This window comes from Halichoeres trimaculatus, unplaced genomic scaffold, assembly GCF_033239565.1.
Source record: "Halichoeres trimaculatus isolate MK-OKI-2021-1 unplaced genomic scaffold, fHalTri1.1 fHalTri1_scaffold_6, whole genome shotgun sequence".
In the NCBI taxonomy this organism is placed as follows: Eukaryota; Metazoa; Chordata; class Actinopteri; order Labriformes; family Labridae; genus Halichoeres; species Halichoeres trimaculatus.
The window spans coordinates 2,662,511-2,686,555 of NW_027437184.1; the positions used below are offsets into that span (position 1 = coordinate 2,662,511).

The window sequence follows — 24,045 nt, forward strand, 5'->3', positions numbered from 1 at the left end:
CATCTCTTATCCTCTGCGTTCCCTCTTCACTTAAGATTTCAAAATCACAACAAACATGACAGTCTGTTTTATGTCGAGCACAGACAGCAGGTCCGTGTGATGTGGAGCACAGACAGCAAGTGTCTCTGCACATCATCTCAATTTGCAACGGGGTCTCGATATCAATTAATCACATTGGTTTGAGTTGGAAAAATGTATATCAATTTCATTTACAAGGCACAATAATTTCATCTTGATGTTATTTGTAATAAATGAGTTGGACAGACTCATTTTTGTTATATTGCATGGGTTTACTAAATTTGAGCTGCAGCTATGTTTATTTATTGGATGGAAATCCTGCCCACAATCTAATTAAGTTTATCCAATGAGTAATTTTTTTTGAGTGTATGCACTGTAAACTTGAGGATCTTCAGCACCAAACCATGCTTGCCAGAGAAATTTCAAAGCAACTATTAAAAAGTTGTCTCTAAAAGCCTGTGCATTATTAAGCAGAGTGACTGTCAAACATCTCAAGCAGGAAACAAAAAGCTAAATATGCTATGGCATGACTGGGGGATTTAATTATAACCTAAATGTCAAAATTACCTCTAATTATAACCCCTCTGACACAAAATGTGATTAAAGAAAAGGAACAATAATGCCACAAACCTCCATCTGTCAGAATTAATCTTAAATTCTCTCTGCATGAATTAAATGTTGCATCACTCAGACCGTGGTCTAAAAATCAGCTGCAGCCTACAGGAGATCATTCTCATCGTATGGGCTTGAAAAAATGCTTGAATCCACAACCTAATTAGAGCGCTTCCTCTAAAAATAGGACACCCTCTGCATCATGATCCCTGAGTCTCCTTGAACTAAAAAGTGTTCAGTTTATCTCTTTAAAAATCCCTCAAAGGAGGCTAAAAATAGCTTCCTGCTTTCACTGTTTGCATTAAATCTGTGCACATCAAAGGAGGCTTTAGGAAGAAGTTACAGCAAACTGAAAATATGATCAAACAATAGAATCCTAAAACATCATAGTTTAACTCATATTAAGCCAGATCCTACTGAAAATTAAATGTATGAGGTGATTATGGTGAGCAGGTGGTTATGCAAATATAACTCTCGACAAGGACAACAACACCGCAGAGAGGTCTTCTTTCAGCCTGAGGGGATTCCACCGCCTGTAACTCTTCCATGGCAACAAACTCTGACCGGCACCTTCTGGGGCACATTCACATTAAACCGAACGTTTCACGCCAAGGTCGGGTAAAAACACCAGACGGCTTATTTGTCAAAAATGACGTTAAACTCCAATGTTTTTCGTAAAAGGTGGTGTCAGACAAGGTGAACAGGACGTCTGCAGGAATATTGATGTTTGTATTTTTCTCTTCCAGATGAAGCTGTGGCACAGTAGCTCCTCAGACCACAGTCTGAGATAGAAATGTATAATATTACCACAATGTGCCCAATTTAGCCGGAGATGACAGGGTTTTAAGATTTTTCCCAAATGGTACCAGGCTGTGATTTAGATGAAATGAGTTTTTTTTTTTTTTAAGGGATTGTAAACTGAGCATAAATTTATGTAATGTTAAAGTAATAAAAAGTAGTATTATGGAAGAATTGCCAGCACATTAAATGTCCATCTTTAAAACTGTTTAACTATATTCATGTTTTAATGATGTTGCACAGTGCAAAAATAGATTTGCAAAATTTTTCATGTACAATATCTCTCAGGAAAAGTGATGTAAATATGGTCTGATGGGGGAGATTTATTGATTTTTTCTTTCTTTCTTTCTTTCTTTCTTTCTTTCTTTCTTTCTTTCTTTCTTTCTTTCTTTCTTTCTTTCTTTCTTTCTTTTTTAATTTGCTAACAAGCTGACTGAATAATTGTCTATGAATAGATTTCTTTTTTTGGTTACGTTACAACCTGAAATGCCAATAAATTAATAAATTAATAAATTGGTTGGTTAATTAAGTATATTAATATTTGTAGTTATATTAATAATAATAATAATAATAATAATAATAATAATAATAATAATAATAATAATAATAATAATAATTATTATTATTATTATTATTATTATTATTATTATTATTATTATTATTTTAATAATACTAATATAATAATAATAATAATAATAATAATAATAATAATAATAATAATAATACTTTTAAAAAATAAAAAAATATATAAACATATATATTTTTAAAAAGTAATAAACCCAAATTGTATGATTTTTTTTCCCCAAAATGTAAAATTTGATACACCTTGGGTTAGTTTTTTTAGTTAGTTTTTTTTTAAAATAATTATTAGATCACGGGATGTTGTAACAAGGCGACTTTAACAGTGCTTGGAGACATGGTAATTCTCCTAATGCATGCTAACTAGCAATTGTCTCATTTGTTGTGTTTTTAACAACAGCCAATGATATGACAGGTTGTTTTAACACTCAAAAATGTGAGATGACATACCACATATGTTCACATGGGGCATGAAAATGGATAATCAAAGCATTTAAATCGATATCGAAACAAATCGATATTGAACCAATTTTGAATTTAATCAAATCAAATCAAATCACAACTTAAAGAACCGTGAGGTTCTTAGCGATACCTAGCCATAGTAAATGCGTGAGGTCTCTTCTTCTCCTGAATTTCACAGGACTCCCAAAGGCAGAGCAGACATTTATTCATGCTGAAGTGAGAGGAAAATAGAGTGTAAAGCAAAGAAAAACTGAGGGTATTAAAGTCCTTGGATGTATCAATAATTGTGGCTCACATTTCAGTTGCGAAAAGAAAAAGTTAAATTAAACGGTACAATCTATTTTAATTAGCTACTGAAGCTAATATTCTCCTGTTTGCTAAAAATGTTAACATTACTGAAAAATCTGAATATTCCTCCTACAACCTTGCCGATACCTGATCAGTGTAATTATAACCATATATTTTCAAATTGCTTGTACTTATTTCTACAATTAAGGCCTGGTGAGACGTGTAGGTTGATTCAAACGGTGTCCCCATTTTTGAGACACGATGAATGAAATGTGATGTGATCGACTGAAATACACCTGGAAGTGAAAAGTTTTTGTTTTTTTTAGTTAATTTGATTTTAATTTTTTTGATAGATGGGATGGATGATACCATCTTTAGTGACCTACGTGTTACATCCAGTCTTGAAGAGATAAACGCACATACATGGCACCTGGCCTTACGGTATGTGTGTTAATGCTGGATCCAGTCTAAATGATCATGTTTTACACTGCTCACTTTTTTATTTGTGCAGTTGCCGCTGATATCAGATAGAATTTAAGTTTTTAGACATTACTCTCTTTATATTTGGTGTCTGTTTTGCCTCGAGCAGAAATCATGACATCTGTGTGACATCAGCTGTAATTGATTGTATTGTACTTTTTTCTATTCTTGCTGTTCTATCAGATCAGACTTATGGCCCCCAATGGAAAAGTGAACTAAAGTTTGTTCTGAAAGTCTCCAGTGAAGTTTTCTGAACTATAAAAAATCAACTCAAGGATTCAAAGGCTTTAAGGGTCTAAAGTAGCAAACAGCTGGGGCCAAACCTAAGCATGCCTTAAGGTCATAACAACAATCCCATTTTTCCTTTTCTTAACAGGACGACAGAGGTGAGGGCCAAACTCTCGGTGATGATGTGTTAACAAAAACACCCAGAGGAGGGAGAGTAACCTCTGACCAAAGCCAGCGAGGACACAGATCCAGAAGTCCAGGCGGAGGAGAAACAAGCCCAGGTCTCAGAAAGTAATAAATAGTTATATTTTTTCTCAATAACTCCAAGATGGAGGAAACAGCTCTGCTTTGACATGTGGTTCAAAAGTTGGGTCAAATGAAAATAAATACACCAATATTTTTGGCAGCAGGGATTGATTGTATAGGAGGGTGCCAAGAATCCTCCCTGCAACTTCTATAAAGTTCCCAAAGTTGAACAAAAGCACATCAGATTTCAACTTGTATAGCTGAGGTTATAAAGTAAATATTGCACTTAAACATTAACAGTTAAATGTATCTACATAACGTCATTTTACTTATCATTCATTATTTCACAGGAGTTACATTCTTCTCACATCAATTAGCTAAAAACTGTGGATCAGGCATGAAAAACAAAGTGAAAAAGATGATGTTACATGCAAGATCTTGGTGACAAAATTAATGTAACACTTGAGACATTGCAGAAGCTTATTTAAACAATGCCACAGTGAATGCATGCAGTAATCAAAGCTAAAGGTGGTCCAGCAAAATATTAAGGTGTGTGACTTTTTTTTGGCCAGTCAGTGTATGAAGACAGTAGTTAGACAAAGAAAGAGCCTCAAAGTTCAGTTTGCAGTTTTTTAGATAGCTTAATAACAGATGCAAACTGCCAGGGACCGTTTGCATGGCAAGCTATTAGTGGGGAAAACGTATCGTTTGTACTAACGGTGAAAAAAAATGTTGATTAGCGGTTTGTATGAGCCAGGTTAATGGCCCAAAGGAAAGTTATATTTGACGGAGGTATACCGAACCATTGCATGCGCTTACAGCAGGATTAGAGCGCCTGTTCAGCCGTTTAAAGACGAACATTGCGCAATGTGTTATCGTTTTACACAAAATACACAAAGACAGTGGACAATCCTTTGGAAAGGTAGAGATGTGTAGCCATACAGATGAGATAAGGGGGACAAACCGAGGCTCACTGTTGTCAGTTTTATAAGTTTGATTCGCTCTTTGCTTTAATGCGTCTGGCTCCTTCCAAGATGTGTGTGGTGAAATGTTGGAGTTCAAAAACTGCTTTACAAGTTATTAATCGAGGTGGTGGAGCATTGCTGCAGCGCTTGTTTCTCAAAGCAGCTTTCATATTACTGATTTTATCATTAAGGTTTTGTACTGTGGGCTTGGAAACACCACATGCATTTACTCTGTTCAAGATCGCCAAACTTTCTCTTTCTCTTTGTTCACCCTATCGACTCACAGATAACAGCTGTTCGTCCATGTGTATTCTCTGGCTAATAATGTTCTTGATCTTCTCTGTCAGACCATTGGCCAGGTATATCACTGTTTATGAGTGGTAGACATGCGCAGTTCGACATTATTTAATGGGGTTTTTCAGGAGGTTCCCTTGAATTATGACTTAATCTGCATCTGCGTCTCTTTCATGCAGGGGCGAAAATCCCTTTTCATTGTTTGGGGGGGGGGGGGGGGTAATGAACAGTAAAATTTGAGACATCAATTCCTGGTGGGGGACATAAAAATAAATGCTTTATTGTTTTTTGCCGTGTTTTTTTTAATATTGAGATAGTAAACAGTGACTGTAATCATGCCACTGTTCCTTTTGAGTCCATATCCTACCTGTCTGCAGGTTTGTTTATACTCAACTGGCAATTCCAGGTGGTGTTGGGTGATAGGTGTCAATTACACCAGTTGTGACCAAACAGAATTTCTTTTCTCACCATGAACACTGGTCTGATCACAATTACAGCAGCTTTACAAGAACTGAAGGCTCAATACAAGAGCTAAAACTTGAAGAAACACATTGATCAACAGGATCTTTCAGTATTTAAAATCATCTCACAGTGTGTTTTAAGTAGCATGACTTGTATTATACCATTAGAAAAACATAACTATACTATTAGAAAATTAATTGCAACTGATTTTTTTGGGGGGAACAACTTTATGGAAGGGGGGGACATGACCCCTGTGTCCCCCCCGGGATGTGCGGCTAACGCTGCAGCCAACAAGCCATTCCATAACAGAACGTTAAGACTGATGGTCCTGTTTGTTTTATGACTGAACGTGAATACTGGCCCTGGTCTATAACACGGGGTGCGGCAAGGTACCATTTGGGAAATTGCGTATCCAATGATTATGGCACTTTACGTTTTGTATGTCCAGAGCAAATGGGCCTTAAAAATAAAAAATAAAATAATAAAATACAATTAAAAAAATACAAAATAAATATAAAAGTTATCATTGTTTTTATTATAAATAATAATAATAATAATAATAATAATAATAATAATAATAATAATAATAATAATAATAGAATAGAATAGAAAATACTTTATTTATCCCCGAGGGGAAATTCAGGAGTCACCGCAGCATTTAAGAAAACAAAAGAAAGAAAGAGTATAGAAAGTGCAAAAATGTCCATAAGAAGTTAGATGACGACATCCCGTCCACCACTCGTCCACCACTCTCCAGCCCAGCCAGTCTCCACCTCCACAGGGTCCAGGACTGAGCCTCCCCAGCAGTCTGTTCAGTCTCTGTCTCCTGGATCCTGTCTGCTCACAGCAGGCGAAGCTCCTCCAATGTGGCGCGGCGTCCGATGTCAGCTCTGTCAGCCACGTCCGTGAACAGCACGATGCCGCTGGGTTAGCACAGCTAGCTCGTCCATCCCCCGGAGCGAGATCCCACGTTCCCAACAACGATGGATAGAAGGACAGGTCCACGTCGTCACCTCCCAGCTCACACCCGAGAACCAGCACTTCGTCCTCACCACCTCCTCCTCAGCTCGAGGGAAATCATCAAGCCTTACACTAGTTAGCATTGACATGCTACTGGCTGCTAACAGCTAATTTCGCATGTAAACAATGCAGCCATGGTTACATGTAGGATCTCCAGACAAACACAGGAGAAAATTAGTAAAAAATACCACCGAAGCCACAAAAAGTTTGGTGTCCATGACCAACAATGAACCATACAAAGTGATGATCCACTCCAAATACAAAGATGACGAAAAAGAGACAAAAAAATTACAAGAAACGGACAAAGACGAGAGAGCTGCTGCAACAGGCAGCTACTTAGGTAGCGCCTAGCCAAGTATAATAATAATAATAATCTAATAATAATAATAATAATAATAATAATTACTAGATCCTATTTTTCCCTTCCCTCCAATTTTCTGAGGCTCCCTAGTGCCCCCTGGTGGCCACCAATTTGAAAGCCACTGCACTAAAGGAGTGGCATCAGCTTATAACTGTACTGTATAAGCTGTACCATAGTGGACGTCTTCCACTCGACCCCACATGGAGGATAATATGGATTTGCCTTTGTTACAAATCTAATCCCTAATTCCCCCTAATTACAAGTGTGCAGCCTGTGTTTAATTCAACACGGCATCGATGTAAACACGGGTTGTAAACACGGCTGTACTGGATCTGCACAGCTCAAGACATAAGCATGAGTATCTTTACCAAAACAAAGCAGGGCTCTTTATTAAATCTATATCAAATAAACTCAGAATTCAACCCAGGACTCAGAAAGCACTCTGGTGACTAAATAAACCCAGAAAGAATCAATGACACACAGAGCTGGAAGCTAAATCTACAGCACAACATAAACAATTGTTATGCAGGGTTGGTCCTCTGGAAGCAGTTCAAAAACACAGTGAAAAAGAAAGGGACGCTGTGAACTTGCCAAAGACGAGAGGAAACCTCTGTTTCTCACCCCCACCTTCTTAGACTGACTTTGCAGCCTCTGCTGTTGTTATGTTTTATTCAGTTTTATAAAATATGATGATACATGATTATAAAATCACTGTGAGGAGTTTCTTTTTTCTTGTGTATCTTGAGTTTCTTTGTGTTTATTCTTTAGGATTCTTGTCTTGTGTTTCCTCTCAGTCTTTAGTTCTTGTTTCTGTTGGTTTTGCTTGGTTCATGTCATGAGTGGGTTTTTTGTGATGTTTATTCTTTGTGTTTCTGTGTTTTTGGATTGATCTTGTCTCCGTCTTGAGTTTTCCTCCTGTTTGGTTTAGTTCTCATGTGTCTCACCTGAGTTTGATTGTTCCACTGCCTTTATAGTCTCTGTGTTTCATGACTTCTGGGTCATTTTTGTTGTATCCTGTTGCTGTGTGTTTGCTGCAGCACGTTTCCTGTTTTCTTCAGTGTCCTCACAAGAGTTTTTCTAGTGTTTTCGTTTCTGTCCTAAGAGTTTTTGGATTTCAGGATACCCTCTGAGTCGTTTTTAGTATTTTGGATACGGTGGACTGTTATTCAAAAGCTTTTTTCTTCTATATGCGTTAGTCTTGATGTCAAAGTTCCACAACATTGGACGCTGGTCTGTCACCCCCATACACTGCCACTGTATGGCCAGTCTTTGTAAGTGCAACAAAAATTCTCAAAACCAATATGGCCGACATAACGACAGAGGTGCAAAGCAGTGAAAGAATATCTGTCCATTCCTTCTTATCTAAGCGAACCTTGCAGGTACAACAAATATGGAGACATCAAGTAACAACTAAAGGGTTATATAATTGTTGAAATTTCCAAGTATTGATTTTGTGCTCTTAGGAAATTGCAAATCAATCATCTGTCTACTAAATTGAACTTCATGAATCGCTGGCTGTATTTTAACAACAATTCATACTATAACTGTAACTGTCTTTTTTTTAAAACTACTTTATTTGTAGTAACTTTTTTAGCAGTGAATCAATTGATTTGAGGGGCAGTGAGGAGTTTTAAAGTGATCTTGAAAAAGTCTCCCTTCTAGATATCTGCTTGATTGTTATCCACACTTTAAAATGAGATCTATGTCTCTATGACAACACCACACCGGCTGACAAGGTTCGGTAGTGAAAAGAGATAAAACACAGAGATCTGTGTTTTTCTCTGCTGAAAACGATTTCTGTGATTGATTTTGTAGTGATGGTGGACACTGGAGCCTAACTGTCAGACAGAAAAAGGACAGAAGAGCAGAAGAAAGAGAAACAGGAGAGAGATAGAGCAGAAGCTAAAGGCTAACACGGGAGCTAAACTGTTTGTGCTAATGTTGACTCCAACCCACAGTCAGCAGTTATTCTGCAGTGGTCTGTTCAAACTTGAGAGTCTATAAATAAAATGAAGAGTGAGGTTACGTTAGCTCTGATTGGTAGATGACTGGCAGGACATAACCAGGATTCACTAACACATTACAGACATGTCTTGTAGCACCATGCTGCCAGCTGTGCTAAATATAAACTACTAAACTACGGTACAAACTGACAAAGTTTGCTTGTTGTCACATTATCCTACAGACATGTCCAGCTAGAACGTTAGCTTGATGTCACGTTTCAAACCGTAGCGCTACGTAACTGTACTGATAGATACCTTACCTCATCGCGTTGAACCCTGTAAAAAGTTGACTTGAACGAAGAAAATTTGTTTCGATCCCATCTCCATTTAATTCCAAAACAAACACACACCTCACTCAAAGTAATTTGCGTCAGTGTGCAGAGACTCCGGGCCACAAGGTGGCGAAGGAGTCCAATTAAAACAGATCCTACTCACAGCATCTTTAATGTTATTAGAGAAGATGGTGTTAGTGGCAGTAATCCTTTAGTCACGTGAATAGCACGATGCTACTCTGCCCTCTAGTTTTCCCTCTGATGCTGGGTTAGCATTGCTAGCTTTTCCACTTATTGTAGATAGATCTTACATACAAGATGTTACACCTGCGAAAGAAAAATGAATGCTCTTGTTGATATTTTTTCTTGTAGTGTTTTCTTGTTAACATAAACCACTAAATGGGGTGATCAGTGGTTAGCTTTCTGCACTGTTACGTGCTACATAATCATCAACAAACTGCTTCTAAACAAGGGAAATGTTCCCTGTAAAGGGTTTAAAATATGTTTGAGTAAAACATGTCAGGATTTTTGTTGTTGTTGTTTTGGCAGAATCAGGATTTGGATTTGACTGGATTGTTTTTCATATTCAGACTTGGCCTGCTAACAACATTTTTACATTTTACATTTCATCCTTTCACTCTTGTCTTGTTGTCCTCCAATGTATTTTTTAACTCTCCAACACATTCACACCACAATAAAAGTTTTCTTTTTAACACGTCAGCTGAAAAAGTTCCTGAGTTTCTGCAGGATGTAAAGAGACTCAGAGTTACACAAGTAGCCCAGTAACCTACTTCATCATAAAAGTCTGTGGGGACAGTTTTCAAAATGCTAACAGCTGCTCCCTAACATCCTTAAAGGACGTTTAAAAAGTTAAGTCCTTAGAAAAAAAAAGAATCCCTCATCCTCTTTTGTTCAAACAAGCATGAAAATTTGAAACCACGATGTGCCTCCATGAGTACACTTTGTGGTACTAAAAGCATCCTTAAGCTCTCCCACTAATTACAGGCATGTCGACAAAAAAAGGCTTGTGTCATTTTTGAATCCCTCTTCACAGGACACTTCACATTCAGCTGGAAAATAAACTGCAGTGACACTCACACAGAAAACTGCTCCATAAACCAGTGAGTGCTGTAGCACAAGAGATATAGCTGTGATCTCTGGAGCGCAGGTGAGACCTGGAAAGGTGCAGCAGAATTAGGTCACATGAGTGATTTAGCACCAGCTCTCAGAGGCATTCAGTCACATATTTGGTGGCTGTGCTTGGCTGAGAACTCAATGGTGCAAAGCTTCCATCTGTGCACGATGGCTGAATGATAAAGTAATTGCAGTAATATATAGCTGAGGTCTGGCGTACAGAGTTCAGTAAGTTTATTTCTCATAATGTGTTTTTCAGCAGGGTGTGATGTTCTTTACTTCTTCTCTTTCTCTAACACACATACCATGTGTGAAGCATGTGGAAAAGGTGTGGATGGATGGAGGGATGGGATGGATGGGTTTCTGTGCCTGGGATGATGGAGGACACAGAGAGAGCATCTTCACACTCAGCTGGAGAAACCTGACAAAGCATGCGCTCCTGTCCATTGTGCAGCAGGCTTTCTCCACACTAGGTCACAGTTGTTCACACCTCCCAGAGATGTGTGCTGCAATAAACACTCTCAAGTCAGCATGGAGCTAGATTTTCCACCTCTTGCTCCTTAAGCTACGAGACATTGAGGTGGTACTGGAACATTTCTGCACCTTCTCCTGCCAACGTGTCAGCTTAAAATACATGTTGCTACATTGATATGAGGCAAAACATTGGTAATTAATATAAAAAAATGAAAAGAAAGAAATTATCAATATATGTTATCAAATCTAAGAACCCTTTAAAAAATATGTTGACATTTTGTAATTTTTTTAATGGTAAGAAATTTTTGAAATTGAATCTAATCCTTAAAAGATTTGCATTCTTTTTAAATTCTATTTAAAAAGTGTAAATTATGGACTTTTAAAAACAATTGAAAATTTTGCATTTTTTTTGTAAATTTGTGTATTTTTTTTTAATTGCCAAAATTTTTAAAAATTAGAAAAATAGAAATCTTTTGCAAATTTATGAAACTTCATTTTTTTTTTAATTTTGCAAATTTTGAAATTTCAAAGCTTTCTGAAATTTGCATATTCATTTAAAATAGAAGATCACATGAAAAACTTCATTAATTTAGCAAACTTTTTATTGTGGACTTTATTTCTTTCATTTAGAAGATAAAGTGGATTTTATGGCTCCAGATCAGAACAAAACATCAACATCCAGGCAGAGGAGGGAGGTTGAAGCAGACACAGACACTGACACACATTCTGCTATTCATTCAACTGCCAACATGTCAGCTTAGTATACATGTTTGCTATATTGATATGTGGCAAAACATTAGTAATAAACAGAAGAAATAAAAAGCAAGCAACTATCAATTTATGTTATCAAATCCAAGTATTCTTTCAAAAATGTTGCCATTTTTATATAATTTTTGTAATGCAAGGGGATTTTTGAAATTTGATCTCATCTTAAAAAGATTTTTTTGTGTTTTTTTTTTTAAATTCAATTAAATTTAAAATCATTGCAATATTTTTAAATTTGAGGTTTTTTTTTTTTTTTTTAAATTGCCAAAATTTTTAAAATTAGAAAAACAGAAATCTTTTGTAAATTTATGCAACACCAAGTTTTTGGAATTTTGCAAATTTATCAAAAATAAAACACTTATACATCACATGAAAAACTTCATTAATTCAGCAAGCTTTTTATTTACAATTTATTATACTTTAACTTTTTTTTTAACAAATTATCCATTTTTTGTGGACTTAATTACTTTGATTGAGAAGATTAAGTGGATTATATGGCTCCAGAACAGAACAAAACATCAACATCCAGGCAGAGGAGGGGGGGTAGAAGCAGACACAGACACATCTTTTGGCTTTAAAGTCTGTTAACACTTCTGGCTTCCATTTTAATCCACAGTCTGTTTTTTTTTCTCACTTTATCGAAGTTTTCTGAGTGTTCTGTTCCACCTCTTCAGGTTTTTTCACTCTTTTGTTGCATGTAGGTTTTTAGACTGAAAGAGTAATTCACAAGCTGCTGCAAAGCAAAGCTTCTTCAAAGCTGCTGCTTCCTCTCTGCCTTTTCTTTCTTAGACAAAAATGCCCATTCAGAAGTATTGCTCAGGTTTTTTTTTTTTTATTTGTCTTATTGAACAGTTCACAGCGAAGATGGTGATGACACCAGAACCAGATGAAAGGCTGAAGCCCTGATGGCCCCTTCCACTTTCAAAACAGGAACAATGAGATATCTTTAAGTTTTTAGATACTCTACCAAAGTTATAAAAGAACAAAATAAAGAACTTATCCTACATTATTAAAGTGCGACCACCGCTGTGATAATAAAAGGAAACTATAGCTGTCAATCTAACAGTGAGATATGTATCACTGACTGACAGATCCGAGGTTAATCGCGGGGGGTGAGAGGAAAGTTTTCTTCCATTATCTGATACAGTTTGATGTGATTAATACATGCAAAAAATATTAAGATGGATTAAAAGAGCTGTCAGACAAACAACAGCTGAGACAGAGGCAGGGAGAAATCAAGCCGTCAGAGAAGCATCCACACTTCAGCGGGGGAGGGAGCTCATTTACATGGCACATGAATTAACTTTGGACCACTAGTTTTAGCGATTCAACCACAGTGTGCTTACTAGGCAGAAAATTACAGCACGAGGTGTCTGAACGTCAAAACCCTCCCTGCCCTCCCTCTGTTTGGGAAAAGGAGATATGAAATGGAGAACTCAGATGGAGAATTATGAGGCTAGTTTCTTTTTATACGACAGTAAAATGCTTTCCTGAACTGTGTGATTTAATTGGCTGAGCTGTGTGATATTCCAACAGTGCTGAAGGAACAACAGGCGATTGTGTATTTGAATGGTTGTCATCAAAAACAAGCTCTAAATGAGACTTCTGAATTCAACACTTCCCTGGGTTTCATTTCTCTTATTTAGTGAGTTACAGAAAGAAACAATCACACATACAGATCAGTGACTAAGGACAGCTAAAACTGATTATATCCTTTATTAATCTGAAATCGACTTATTGACTTGTTTTTTAAAGCTGATGCATTGACTGTAACTGTATTAGCATGGGACAATCAACCGTTAAGAGATGACAATCTTGATTTACACCTGTACGTGATCTTATTTCCAAAGACAAATGATTCTTAAGCGTTTTATTTTCAAGGGCTGTGCATCCCAAATAAGGACTTTCTAAGTGATCTTGAAATAGTCTTCTTTCTAGATATCTGCCTGATCGTAATCCTCACTTTAAAATGAGATTATCAGCACCAATTACATAGGTTATTTCAAAATGCTACTTCTTAGCTTCCCGATCGGGTCAAGCAAGACAGGATTAATTTACAGCAAGTCTAGGTCTCTAAAGCTGCATTTCCACCAAGCAGACCGGTTCCGTTCGTCTCAGTACGGCACGCGTTTTTGTGGCGTTTCCACTGACTTATCCCAGGACAGATCCCCAAATAACCGAGACGAGCCGTCCCACTTTTTGGGACCCTTTCGTATGGGTTCCAGACTGAACCGTTATGCTATCAGAAGGTGGAGCTACAACACTGCAGACCGTTGATTGGTCAAAAGAATCGTCACTTCCTGTGCGACAGCGGCTGTATTTCTCCTGGCGGCTCACAGACTTCTCTGAAACAAAACTTGAATGTTCTTTGTATCAAAAAGCTACATGCCAATCACGTCTATGCTCTTTGTTTACTGTGTCGCGTTTTTCTTCTTCGTTGGATTTATTAGCGGGGTAAACTGTGTCACGCTGCTATGGCGTCATGCTATTATTCAACAGCTGCGGCTTTCAGCATCCAGCTTACACACCCCCCTACCATGAGAGGGCACAGTGTGCTGTGTAAATCCAAAAATCCAAATCCACTTTATTTATATAGCACATTTTAAAAACAGGTCATCGTCTCCAAAGTGCTGTACAAAAGCAAAAACCATAAAATAAATAAAACATTAAAAAATATATAAAAACATGAATTAAAATGAAAGATAAGATAAAATAAATTAAAAGACACAGAGGACCACACAACTCACGCGGTGTTAAAAGCCAGAGAATAAAAGTGGGCCTTAAGACGAGACTTAAAACAGTTCACTGTGGGGGCCATTCGGATGTGGAGGGGCAAAGCGTTCCAGAGTTTGGGACCGACCATAGAGAAGGCCCTGTCCCCTCTGGTTTTAAGTCTCGTCTTAGGCACCACGAGCTGGGACTGGCCCTAAGACCTCAGAGCGCGCGCCGGGATGTAAATTTGGAGACAGTCTGTGATGTATTGAGGGGCCAGTCCATTCAAAGGTTTAAAAACAAACAAAAGGATCTTAAAACCAATTCTAAAATTAACAGGGAGCCAGTGCAAAGAAGCTTAAATTGGGGTGATATGTTTGCGCTTTCTGGCCCCTGTTAAAAGTCATGCTGCAGAGTTCTGGACTAACTGCAGCCACGAGAGCGCATTTTTGCCTATCCCCGTGTAAAGCGCATTGCAGTAGTCCAGGCAAGAAGAGATAAAAGCATACACGACTTCTTCAAGAAGATTAAAAGCTAAAAAAGGTTTTACCTTTGATAAAAGACGAAGGTGATAAAAACTCGATTTTAAAACCGCATTGACCTGCTTATCCAGTTTAAAATCGTTGTCTATGGTGACGCCAAGGCTGGTGACTTGTAAACATAAACGGGATCAGACTTAACTGTACCACACCGAGCCAAACCGCACTGAACCACACTGGACTGCTTGGTGGAAACACTGTTTTAAAGCACCGGACTGTCAGTAGCTCTATGTATGGACAGCTACTAAACTCTACTGTATGACCTGATAATTAGCTTGTTGTCACGTTAGCCTATGGATACGTCCTAGCACCGGTCTGCTATTAGTGCTACATTTAGCCAGCTACTGACATACGGTATAAAGTTACGTTTGCTACGTTTCAAACAACAACGCTACATAACTGTACAGATAAATAACTTACCTTGTTGAGTTGTATCTGGTAAAAAGTTGGCTTTAACAAAGAAAATAAGTACCAAAACAAACACGCCTGGTTAAAGTCACATCTTTATGACAGTGTGCTTGAGACTCAGGGCCAGAAGGTGGCGAACCAGTCACATTAATACAGATCCTCCTCACAGGGTCTTTAAAGAAGTCCAGGAAGCTGTCAATGCTAATTGGCTCAAGTGACACACCAACAAACAATACATGGCTTACTCCATGAGCTAAAATCTTTGATCAAAAATGGATTGTTAGCTGCACTTGGATCTAAATGTTGCTGTAAGAAAGAAACAAATTGCTGTCAGATTACCGTCAATCAGAGTCTGGTTGTGTCCTCCCGGCTTCAGCTTCTTTAACCGACTGTTTCTTCATCGTAGATCAAAGCTGGTTGAAATGATCCGTCAGTCTGAGCCCTCATACTGAAGTGTAATGCTACATTTACAGATTCCAGTTGAGAATAAACACAGATAAGGACTTCCTGTGCTCGTCTTAACATTAATTCAAAGAGTCCTTCAAAACTCAGAGGATTAACACTTCGCCTTCACCTGTGCGTGATGTTACCTCAGGATGATGATGACTTCCTGTCTGAGATCTCTCATGCTGTTCATCTGGGTTGCTTTTGTGTGATCAATCTGTCTGGATCATCACACCATGCTAATGTTAGCAACCTTCCCCCCTGCATCATGTTTGCACAGTCACCTCACCGTGCTCCTCATCTGCATCTGCTCCTCTCTTTGTTCTGCCGTCTTTCTTTTGCTTTGTAGTCGCACAGATGCTGTCGAGACGGATCAAAACAAAGGTGCTGATGTCTCTTCTGTGCTGTTTGTCTCCAGCTGTATCTTGATGAGGAGCTCTGAGCTACCTGTCTCTGGGACTCACCTTTGGAAATATGCGGGGACTTTGAGAATGAGAGTGTGTAAAAAAAGAAGTAAAGGCAGCAGAAAGTTTCAGTATATCTGGTCTTTGTGATTCCCTGAACAAAGGAATAAACTGACCTGTGAACAGGCGCCCAGTGTTGTTATAGAAAATTTAAACTCAGTGCTTTTTGTTGCAGGGCCAGGCAGCCATGGTATCCTTATTGGTGTTTTTTTCTAGCATTCTTCTTCTTTTCTTATTTAAATTTCCATGACTGTTGGCAAACAGGGGATATACAGGAGATAGATTTTATATGAAACTTTAAACTTTGTCGACCAAAAGATCCCCAAGGTGACCAAGCTAGGGTAACAATGGTAACAAAAGCAGCAGAGAGTTAATTTCAGAAACACGATATGTGAACAGGATGGACCAATTTTCCACCCATCAGCTAAATTAGCTATCTTGGGAGGTTTTGTTTGTTTTGTTCACTATATTCCCATGGCCGTGGGTCACCGCTATGTGGGGGGGCCTTGGGCTAAAAGGCTTGGAAACCCCTTTCTCTTAAGCCCCATTTCCACCAAGCTGTCAATTTTAGATCAGTACAGTTTGATATGGGATGGTTCAACAAAGTCTGATCCTGTTTGCATTTGCAGAATGATGACAGACTTGGTTCTGTCTGAGCATGCTCTGTCTTGACGTGCATGCGCAATATGAGTACAACTCGTTCCCATCGGCAACTTACAGTTTTCAGTTTCATTTAGCAGACGCTTTTGTCCAGAGCGACGTACAACACAAGTGAGAATATAGATGGAAGGAAAACCTAGTTAGTGTGACAACAGTGATACAAGGTGCTGCAGGTGCTGCCATTACGTGCAGGATTTTTTTTTTTAATTTTGTTGATTTATTGATTGATTGATTGATTTTATTTTATTTCATTTTATTTTATTTTATTTTATTTTATTTATTTATTTATTTATTTATTTATTTATTTATTTATTTATTTATTTATTTATCTATTTAATTTATTTTATTTTATTTTATTTTATTCTATTTTATTTATTTATTTATCTATTTTATTTATTTTATTCTATTTTATTTATTTATTTATCTATTTTATTTTATTTTATTTTATTCTATTTTATTTATTCATATATTATTTATTTATTTATTTATTTATTTATTTATTTATTTATTTTTTTTTGGGGGGGGGGGGGTAGAATAATCAACAAGCCAAAAACCATAATTAATTGCTGCAACAGTATACTTCAATCTTCAACAACATTCAGTAGTAGTGCTGAAAAATCACAAGAGCTGGGTCTGAGACCTTCTGACTCCTTCTCCCTCTGAGGACAAAGAGGAGAAGGCTCAGATTAAGGGTCTAAGTGTTCCATGAACAGATGAGTCTTCAGACATCTCTTAAAGTAGAAAGGGACTCTGTGGATCGTATAAAGTTAGGTAATTCATTCACCATTTGGGAACAACAGAGGAGAAGAGTCTGGCTAGAGATCTGGAGCCGTGCTGGGCTGGGAGCGGGAGCTCCAGGCGTCTTTCACAAACAGAGCGTAGAGGACTAGAAGGAGTGTAGACCTGGATGAGGGACCCCAGGTAGGCAGGAGCTGTTCTTGTCAATGTTTTGTAAGCCAGAAAAAGAGCTTTGAATTACCAGAGCTACTGGAAACCAGTACGAGATTAACAGCTGGGTGATGTGTGCTGTTTTGGGCTGGTTAAAGACCAGATGTGCTGCTGCACAAGGCATGTGAACCTTGCCAGTGTCTGAATTAGCCAAATGTCTTTCAACATGGCAAATGCAGTCCGTATATTTTGTCAGAGTAACATCACAGTAATCAAACTTGAAGATATACTATTCATAACTATTCATGATGGACCATGAAACCTCAACAACTGAATTACACTTGATTGACAGAAATAAAATGCAGTGCCTTTACCGTTATTACATGTTCACACAAACACAGTTAGCTCTCATATCCCAAAGAGTGGAGTGTAATAAGAGAGGCTTTCATCTGTTTCTTTTGTTGTCATTTGTCTCGTGTGGTATTCAGTGTGTGTTGTAAATTCACTGACTTTAATAATTGGATGGTCCCGTTATCTTTTTCTAATTCTTCTTGGAAGAATACAGAGAAATGAAAAGGTCTCAATAACAGCTGATGTGACTGATTCATGGATCACGCTGTTGCTAAAGTAGAAAGATGTGATGCGCGCTGTTTAATATGCTCCTGTGTGTGCTCAGTGCAGAAGGCCAAAAACACACCAGTGTGTGTTTTGCAGTCACATTTTGCAGTTCGACAGCCACCGTGTATTATTTGCCATTCTGACCCACGAACCTCTGTGCAGCTGGAGTTACATCAGTTCAGCCCAGCCGCTGAGAGAACACTGACTGATGCTCAACAGATTGTGACGGATGTTCAGGCACACTGATGAGCAAGTGAGTCCAAGGAGATCTGATGAAACAGTGTGTCCCCATTGTGAGCACACTGCATGGAAAGTAGGTTCTTGGTAAGGGCAGCGGTGGTGAGTGATACTAAGATGAGACGAAGCTTTCAAACATGGGGCGAGATGCTTATCGTAAAACCACTTGGGGATTAAGGTCTCTTGCAAATTCACTAACATTAAAGTATCTACTTATATTTCATCTAAAAAAATCTATTGCATAAATGTAAAGTTACGTCTCAGTCAATGAACACAAAATGAATGACAATAGTTCAGGTGTGAGAGATCTATTGAGATTGTAGTTTATGTGTTTGAGTGGAGAAACATCCCGCTCCAAGCCTTACAAAGCACCAAACCAAGCAACAGACTTTGGCTGTTTTCCAAACCGCCTACTACATGCTACAAGTGAATGTAGAATGTAGTAAGCACTGCATACTGCCTAATGTTTTGCATGTAGTATGTACTACGATCTGTTGGGTCTGTTTTTTAGTATACTACTCTAGCTGATGATTTATTTTTTTATTTTTTTATTATTATTTTTTTTTACCTTTATTGTTAATGTACGAAACAAACTATGGGTAGATCTTGACATTTTATTTTGTTAATCATAGCACAGCGGAAACATCATTTTTGATTTTTAATCTTACACCAAAAGTTATATTGTTTATTTTAAAAAAAATCTGGAAGGGATTGAGTTATTTTTACAGCTGATGGAAAAACCACTTCCATTTAATCCACGTATGGTTAAAAAATGTGAATTAGTGGGTTTACGTGGGCTTTAAGTAAACACTTCTTTTACAACGAGAAGTGACAAGATTTACAGGTGTTTCTTTAGCGTCATTTCACTTCTATAATGTTAATATTGTTGTGTTGTAGTATTAATGCCGGCTCATTCCAGTAGATGGCGGTAGGTCACTGAAATCACCATGCATTGTGGGAAACAGTATGCCAAGTAGTCGGTGGTCCGTTGCATGAAAATGATTTTCCTTGAAAATTTTCCTTGATCAGTAGGACATCCAGGAATTTTTGGCAAGCTGCAGATTTTGCAAGTTTTCGCATACTGACTATCACAGACTGAATTTCATCCAAAATTGTAGGCACTGCTAGTGTAGAAGGCCGTTTGGAAAACAGCCTGAGACCAATCCAGTAAACTTTGCTGCAAACATCAATGACTCATGCTAAGTTCAGGTTAGCTTACCAAACCAGAGTCCCATCCACACAGCCAAGGCTTTTTTCTTATCAGTAACAGGTCAGCTGCTTTCAGAGAGCTAGTCAGCAAAATACCTGTAAGACAAGGGTCAGGGCGCAATTATAAGAATCTTCCTCGTTTGGCCTTTGGTTCTCGTTTTTTCTTGAGTGTTGCAAAAGTGGATCATTTGTTTCTAAACCTAGTCCTGCATTTTGATTGGCACATGCTGACTACACTGACTACACTGACTACTCTGACTACACTGGATGCCCTTCCCCAAACAACCCTACTAATTGACCAGCACTGATTAGAACATTAGCTTGTGCCCCCCCTGGTGGCTGGGTGGGAGCACCCCTCGACGACTTATGTGACCCGCTAATTTACATTTAGACTTGTTGGTAACGGGAAAATAATTTTAAGAAATGAAAAAAGTCACTTCAGCTCAGGAGTCAATGAAGATATATTTTCAATACCACAAAAACAATCTGCGACACAACAAAACAACATGGACAAACAGAAAATCCATAGTTCACAAACCCAAAATAAAGAGTTTAATAATCCCAGAATCTGACGCAAAAGTAACCCAGCAAACGAAATGAGGAGGAAGTCGCGTCTGCCACAACTGCCTCCAGCCACACACCGGAGGTGGTTCCACTCGTCCAGACAAAACCTCTGCAGGGAAAAGCTGGAAAAAAAACCTTTTTGTGTTTAATGAAAAACTCTCTGATCATCTTTTATCTAATGCTGAAAACTTGCTTCCAAAAAGTTGTGACAGTGGCGCGTTTACCGTTGTGTTGCATCACCTGTTCTTTCAACAAGAGTTTTGAAAGCGACATGTTTTTTCTCGCCTGATACTGAATATCAGCTGCTCAATATTCCAAGGTCTCTCAGAATAAAGCTGGCGAAAGAAACAACTTGACAGAGCGGCTGGATGTGAGGAATCAGCTCATTCTCCATCCCAAGGTGTCAAATACCAACACTTCATCACCGCGCTCTGCGTCTCATGCAGATGCTCGAGGAACCCTTCTGTGTTTCCATCAAGCCCTCCGAGCTGTCGCATGAATATAGAGAAAACTATTCCAGAGGCAAGACGCTGGAGAAAACGGCCCTGTGTGATGTGGCAGAGAGGCCGACCAAGTCCAAATGTGTTTGAGATGGAGGGCGAAGAATATGTGACTTTAACCGAAACAGCTGAGCCCCGTGTTTCAGATGCCTTTTCTACTTTGGTTTCCTGTTTTCTTGCTTTTTTTCTGAGGTATTGACCCAAGTTTAGCTCCAGAGAAAGCCCAAACAATTCATTTCACAACTTAAAGCAAAGAAAGGGGAAGATAAGCTTTTGATGCAGTAGCTGAAATTCCTCAAACAAGCCATGTGCATCATGGCAGCCCAGAAGAAAAATGAAATTCAAAGTGTTTCTGATTCCAGCCATGCTCACCCAGCATCCCCCAGAGCAGCGGGGAAACCTCGGCCCGCAGCTGAAACTTGTCAACAAGCTGTCATGGAGGCAGAATGTGAGTCAGTAACTCAGCCTGCCCACACTTCAAAATCCCCCCTTCAGTCCATCCCTTCCTCCTCCTCTTTTAGTTCCACTTCAGTGAGCGGCTGGCAGTCCCCTGGTCTGATGTGCCCTCCATTATGTCGGCACGGCGCCCAGATGCAGACACATAGTGAGATGTCCCTCAAGGTGCTGATCTGAGTCTGGCTGACAAGGGCGCCCAGGTTATTTACAAGAACAGATATTGCTATTCTGTTTCCTGGTGTCACTCTCAGAGGGACGTTCATACGTTTCCTCGGCTGTGTTTACTCTGTCTTCAGGAGCTGATGGAAGCCTGGACAAGAGGTTAAAGTGTTTGTTTCTGTCTGTATGTCACTGTGGCCTAAGTGCTTCTGCCCTCACTGCCAGGGGTTACACCAGGGGTCTGCAACCTAAACTTTAAAAGGAACCAATTTACCTCAGCTCTTCAGGATTAAAGCCTTATTGAAGCCACAAAATCTACTTTATCTTCCCAAATAAAGTATAAATATTTGAAATTCTATATTCAGTTAAAATCAGGTGGAGACATTTTGCAACAGTACAAGTGATGTTTGAATATTTTTTCTAATAAATTTGCAAAAAAAAAAAAAAAAAAAATTCAAATCTTAAGAAAACTTCACAAATTGCAAAATATTTTAAGAATTAAGAAATTTGCTGAAATTTCTGAAACCAAAGGAAAAAAAAAATCAAAAGATGCAGATTTATACAAAAAAATTAAATAAAATAATTTGCAAAATTTTCAAAAGATATGCTGTGTTTTCAAAAAATTCTAAATTTTAAAAAATTACAATAATTAAAATAGTTAAAGTAGAAATATGTAAAAAAAAAAAAAAGAAAGAAAAAATTGCAGCTAATTAAACAATTTGCAAAATAAAAAAAATTGCAATATACTTTGAAGTTCAAATATTTGCAAAAATTTCTGAAACTGAAAACATGCAAAAATTTCAATTTTTTTTAAAAAGAAAAAAATTAAAATAATTATAATAAAGATTCATAAAAATGCAGCTATTTAAAAAATTGACAAAATATAAAAAAATTGCAAGAAATTTTGCAGTTCAAATATTTGCAAACATTTCTGAAACTTAAAGCATATGTGAAATTTTTTAAAAAGTTAAAAATTAAATAAAAAAAAAACATTTCTTAATATCTCGAAAAATGTAAAAATTTGCAAAATTTTCCGCAACTTTATTGATTTGTAAAATGTTTTTTAATTTAATGAATGTTTGAAAGAATACTCAAATTTGATTGCATATATGGATAATGTCATTCAGCTCATCATTTTTAGGTGTTTGCTGATGTTTTGCTACAGATCAAGCATGTACGTTAAGCTAGCACGTTGTCCTTCAAATGAATCCATCCACACAGAATAAAAATCTGTATGTTCTTCCAGATTAGTCTTTGTGTAGATGTAGTTATCTTCCCAGGGCTGTAAAACTTGAGGTTAGCCACAGGTGCATGGAAAGTTGGTGGGCTGTTGATGTTGTAGGAGGTGAAGTAGAGCGGTGGCAGGCTTTATTGACAGATGGGATGAAGATTTAGTTCAACTAAATGTTAACGCAGGATTTTATTTAGTGTCAGTGTCTTTCATCAACAATACCCTCTGGAAGAAAAATACAAATTCTTTATTTCAGTAATACGTTTAAAGCTACAAGGAGCCACTGCAGAGGAGTCATAGAGCATCGTGAGGCTTTACCCCGACCTTGGGTTACTCATGGAGTGGTCTGTTTCAGCTCTAATTGAGTTTCCCTGCATGATGACGCCAGCCTAAGCACCACTGTCAGTTGGTACTATCCTTATCAGATAGGAGATGCTTAATTAGTCTCGTAGCAACATAAGGTACTTGTTCTTTTCTTGCTTTGTCTTTCAGGGAACCCTCGAGGATCATTTAATGCAAATAAAAATTTTACATTTCATTTATAAATGTTTGGCCAAAAACATTGTGTTCTTGTCACTTTGTGTGAAACTTAAATGGAGAAGCATCCAAGTGCAGAAAAGGAATAAATTTATGATCAACTTTAAAAACTAAAAAGACTACATCAAAACTCTGAGAGCCACAGGGAGAATCACAAAATCAAACGCTGCATAAAAAGTGCATGAAGCCACTTTGAAATGACTCATTGGGTTTTCGACTGCCTCTGCAAAGCTTTGGGTTTAACATTTTAGTTTTGGTGTTGCAGTTTCCAAGCCAGGAGTGGCCGTATTTTCACTCAGCTGACTCTTGGGAGGAGAGCATCACAGCTGCACATTCGGCCCATGGGTCATTAACCTGCTGGCAGATGAGCTGGTTAGCTACTGAGCTTCCCCCAGATACGGGGTGAAGTTTTAGCTGGAACTGACCTTTTTAAAGAGACATTGAAAGGGAAGACTTTGCACCTCACTTACCCACATCTTGGGTAAGAAAGAAAACAGTGGGTGAGGGTGATAAACCAGGGATTCCTGTAGATCTGTCTTTACAGTGGCACCAAAATGATGAAGAATCCAAAAGTGAGTAGATAGACAACAAGAATCAGAAACCAACCCTTGAATTCTAAATATAGTGTAACACAAGGTGTAACTCCTCACAAAAAGAGACTAACACAAGAGACAGACGTTTTATCATTGTAACTGATGAAAATTGACCCACTTTTGGAGTCAGCCTCTAGTGGCCATTTGAAAAACTGCAGCTTCCACTCTTTAGCATGACCTCTAATGGTTGCTCTTTGTCAGAAAGTCCAGTTTTAACAGCATCTCTTAAACCAGGTCATGATGAAAGCCTCCCCCTGAAGCCGTCTCCACATCGCACTGTGGAGTAGGGATGGTCAGACTCATCATTAAAGTATTTAATGACAGTCCTCAGGAAACCATTATCATTTGGGGAGTAATTCATTAAA

At 38.0% G+C, this 24,045-nt stretch overlaps 1 long non-coding RNA gene across 3 annotated transcripts in view; it reads left to right on the top strand.

Annotated features, from left to right (window-relative positions):
* The window catches only part of LOC141792105 (uncharacterized), a 48,643-nt gene that overhangs the window by 2,605 nt on the left and 21,993 nt on the right, over positions 1–24,045 (top strand). Inside the window, exons 3-4 of one of the 3 annotated variants that reach the window (XR_012598355.1) lie at positions 3,111–3,198; positions 3,614–3,756. This is a non-coding gene — a long non-coding RNA (uncharacterized LOC141792105). Of the gene's footprint in view, positions 1–3,110; positions 3,199–3,613; positions 3,757–15,982; positions 16,068–24,045 lie in introns of those variants that run through there. The other 2 variants (XR_012598354.1, XR_012598353.1) reach the window with 2 other exon arrangements.